This window comes from Pan troglodytes, chromosome 13 (genome assembly GCF_028858775.2).
Source record: "Pan troglodytes isolate AG18354 chromosome 13, NHGRI_mPanTro3-v2.0_pri, whole genome shotgun sequence".
Classification (NCBI taxonomy): Eukaryota; Metazoa; Chordata; class Mammalia; order Primates; family Hominidae; genus Pan; species Pan troglodytes.
The window spans coordinates 124,552,409-124,556,739 of NC_072411.2; the positions used below are offsets into that span (position 1 = coordinate 124,552,409).

The 4,331-nt window shown below is 53.8% G+C and overlaps 1 long non-coding RNA gene across 1 annotated transcript; it reads left to right on the top strand.

The window, feature by feature from the left end:
- Positions 1 to 738: 738 nt before the first annotated feature.
- Positions 739 to 3,448, top strand: CCDC140 (CCDC140 lncRNA). Its single transcript, XR_008546711.2, has one exon. It is a non-coding gene; the product is annotated as a CCDC140 lncRNA (long non-coding RNA).
- Positions 3,449 to 4,331: the final 883 nt, after the last annotated feature.

A 4,331-nucleotide genomic window follows, 5' to 3' on the forward strand; every position in this document is an offset into this window, starting at 1 on the left:
CACACCCAAACCCCGCAGCTGGATGGGAGTCCAGGCCACTTCCCTATCCGCAGCCGGTGGGCCAAGGAGTCCTGGTGCCAAATTTGGCCGCGGTACAGGCGCTAATTGGTAAAGGGATGACCCAGCGGTGGAGCTTGGAAGGCGAGGGCCCGCGCCCTGCATCCTTGAACCCTGGTTTGGGAGGCAGTGACTTTTCCCTGGGCTAACAAATTACCCAGAAAGCATCAGTGGGACTCTCCACAACGGTGTTGTGAACGAGTGTAGCGTCCACTCACGCTCTGTGCACGTTCGAAATGAAACGGGAGCCTTGAAGACGATATTTGGATAATTTGACCAAAAAAAAAAAAAAAAGTGGGCGGGAGAGATAGCTTCTGTTGTCCCCTCTGCGCCTCTGCCCCCAGTTTCAGAGACACTACAGGTGAAAATAACAGCGGGCTGGCTGTCCAGGCCTGAGTGGAGCGTGCCCTTGTTAGCTTGAAGGTTCTCCCTCGCAGCCCGTTTGGATGCGTGCGTCTACAGCCCAGTCGCACTTTGGTGACCGGCCTGGGCTGTGAAGCACCCTTTAGCGAACAGCCTCCGCACTTGGGGACACTGGCACAAGGGTTTCATGGCCCGTGGACTTCTCAGGGCCTCTGAGGGTTGACTTCATACTCAGCCAGACACAGGTCTTAAGAGGAAATTATGATCTATGCAAAATAATGTCCCTGACCTAGTGGGGAGCGGGGGTGGCGTCTGCCACTCAGACCTTTTTCCTGCCGTCTGAAGGGCCGAGCTCTGGCAGGCTGACGTGGTCGAGCAGAGAAGCTCCTGGCCACCCGCCCGGCCCCAGGCGTGACTCTCAGGATGCAGTAAAAGTTGGGCAAACGCCGAGAAACCCTCAATCCCACAGAAAGGCTGCCGGGGGCTCAGCTCACGGGGAGGACATCAAAACGCCAGGTTCGTGATCATGAGCTTCCGGTCCGGATGTGATGATACAGGATTGGTGAATGCCCGGGTTAAACCCGTGGTCCTTCGCAGCCGCTGCCTCAGTGACCGTCATTAGGCCCCCCGCAGTTATTTGTCAAAAGCATTGGCGCCGCTCTTCTCCCCATCGAAAAATCAGTCGGGATGAGTTCGGATTAAGGGACTAGATGAGGATGTGGACATCTCATTGAAACATGGTGTAGGCCAGCCGAAGTGGGTTTGCTCCTTCAGCTGCGGGAGCCCCAGGGAACGTGTGAGCGGGTTTACGATAAGGAACATATGGTTTGTGGGAAGATAGGAAGGGAGAAGGAAAATAGGAAAGGAAAAAGAAAAGAGGAAAAGAAGAGAGAGGTACTTTTTTTTAAAAGGCAGTGAGGGAGGGAGAGAACTAGTTCATTTGGGTCTGAGAAAATTATTTTTAGGCAAACAAGGAAGACAAGATTCCGCCGCCCGATTCTCCAGGGCGGGAAGAATAGGATGTCTTGTAAAAAATAAGTGAGTCCTGTCTAATCTTCCAAAAAATGTTCTGCTCAATTCGGTAAAAGTTCATGGTGGGGTGGGGGTGATGTTTAGAAGAGAGATTCTTCGGTAACTGCTCTTTGGTGTGTGTATTCGGGGAGTGTGTGTATTCGGGGTGTGTGTGTATGTGTGTGTGAAAGAATCTGGTGTGTGTGAAAGGGGTAAGGGTTGAAGGGCCTTATTTAGCTGGGGGACCGTCTTGTATAGGGAGCGGGCAGCCTAGGCCTTGGAAAGACCAGAAAATCTGATCTGTGCGGAGGCAGGTGAAGGCTGTGAGTGAGGTGGGGGCGGGAACAGAGCTGGAGGAAGTGAATAAAAGAAACCTTGGGGTCCGTTGGTTTCCTTGACTCGTGGAGCAAAAAAGTAGGCGAGTGACCACTCCAGAAACTCCTGCCTCCGGGCGCCGGTACATAAAGATCTGGGGCTGTGTGTCCTGCTCTTGGGGGAGGAGGGTACTGGGAAGGGGGAACTAACAGGTCTTTCTTTCGCTCGGATCAGGACTGGACTCCTTCTGACTCCACGCGGCCCCAGCTCCTGAACCAGCGCAGTGAGCCTCAGCCGCTTCTCAAACTGGGTCTCAGAAAATTTCTCCTCGAGATGGATTTCAGCGGCAGGAAAGAGGGGCCAGTGACGCGAGGAGCAAGAAAAGAGTAACATGGGAGATGAATGTTCAAACCCAGATCTCCTCGCTGAGCCTGGAAGCTCGCCACCGTGGGATCACGGGAACCAGAGGCAAGAGGCTGCGAATGAGTCCAACACCCGCGTTCCTCGAGTTTTAAAAGCACACCTGGGGCCAGAGACTGCACAGCCAACTAAACGGAGTAAACGCAACAGGTGGAGGAGGCAGAGTTGTCAGGGGCCAAGCCCGGCGCGATCTGGCCAGTTCTTGGGGAGCGCGGACCTGGGACTGCAGAGAGGCGTTTTGAAGAGTGCTGCGCGCACCTGCCTCTCGGAGATATCCAACTCCACCCGGGCGTCTCCTGAGAGCGCACAGTCCACAGACCCCGGGAGGGCTGCCCGCCCTAGGACACGTACTCTCCCGACCCCTCACTCTTTCAAAATTGGGGAAGAGGCGGAGGAGATGAAAAAGAAGAAAGAGAGAGAGAGAAGAAAAGAGAGAAAGAAGGAAGGAAATTTTAAAAAATAATAAAAGGAGGGAAGAATGGAGGTAAAACGCGGGGGAGAGAAGAGGGGAGAAACTCTCATCACCACAACCAAAGCAGGAGGCCTAAGCTTTCTGAATTTCTACACATGACTTACATTAAGTTCCTTCCTAGACCTTAAACTTTTTCATCTCCCGTCACCCAAGAAAACACCCATTTCCTCTTTTAAATAAAGTTTCTTTTTCTGGAGATGAACCTTTAAACAAGTCGTACGTTTGGGAGCGAGGGACAGGAGAATAATTTTGATCCAGAACCTTGGAGATTGGAGAAGCAGGTGGAAAAATTCTAAAAAGATGAAAACTGACCATCTCCGACACAGAAACCCATCGAAAGGGGCCACCGAGACCAGTTGATTAGCTGGAGGGAGCATGCGGCAGAAGTGCAGACCCCTCGCTAACCCGCCAACCTCCAAGAGCCCTCTTGCAGAAAGCTGCCCGGCTCCCCACGGTGGCCCTGCGCGCGCACCATCCTCGCGGTCTCGCTTCTTCGCCCCGGAAAACTCTATGAGGGGCACCCCAGCCTCAGCCGGGCCAAGAGTTAAGACAAGTAGCCCCAAGAGGAAGGAGCCTCAGAGAGCCTTTCTTCCTGTTCTTCTTCGTCTTCTTTTTTTTCTAAACGAAATCTAATACTATCTGGCTGCAAAAATATATTATCACCGGCTCTCAGCCTAAGAGACTAACATTTGGATATGTAGGAAATGTAATCTGCATGGCTAATTGATTCTCAGCGTATCAGTTTAAAGGATAAAGATCGATATCTACATGATGGATATTGTATTAATAGGGGCATAAATAAAGGCCGAAGAGTCGTTACCAAAACCTTTGAAGCCGCTTTTCGGCTCTCGGGCCCTCCACGCGGCCAGTGGGTCTCTCCCACCTCCCCGCCCCCAGCTGCTGCTGGGCAGGGAGCATTTGCTTCCCCCTCCAACCCGGGACCAGGGTGGAGGAGTCTATGGTTAAAGCCAAAGTGTTTCACTGCGGCAACCCTGGGGAAAGGAGGTTCTTTTTTCCTGGGCTGCAGCAGGTGGACAGTAAGGCCCGAGAAAATGTAGTATTTTAACAAAACGCACCACTCCCCGAAACACACGTATACGACCCACACAGGGACACAAACAACCACACATGTACACACACACACACACACTCACACACACACAATCACGCAGGGCGGGGAGGGTTCTCAGCGTTCCCTGAGCGCCCTTTGGCCTTAGAGACACGGAATAAATTCTTCTTTCCATCCCTCGGCCCCCTCCCAGAGGGCAGCGACGAAAGCCCTGGCCGAGCACAAGGATCGGTGATCTGGGCTCCTGGAGGTTACCCTCTAGATGGGGTAAGGACGGGGAAGGATCAAGAGGTTCTGCGGGAAGTGTGCGGGGCTGGGGGGCGGGGGTGCCCGCCAATGTCCGCAGAAGGCAAGGAGGCCCACTCGAGGAGGGCTGGGTGGAGACAGACTTGAGTCGGGCCCTGAGCCCCAGGGAGTGCGGCCCGGTAGATCTCGGGGCGAGGGGAACAGGATCGGGTACACTTGATCCGGAACAAGAACGCCTCGGCCTGGCGGTTGCCCGTTAGTCCCGGATCCCAGCGGCCGCTTCACCACTGAGCCCGAGCCGCCGAGGGAATTTTCCAAATGCAAATCAAACACCCTTGGCGCCCCCCTTCTTCATTAATTAAGAGGAACGTTTCGACA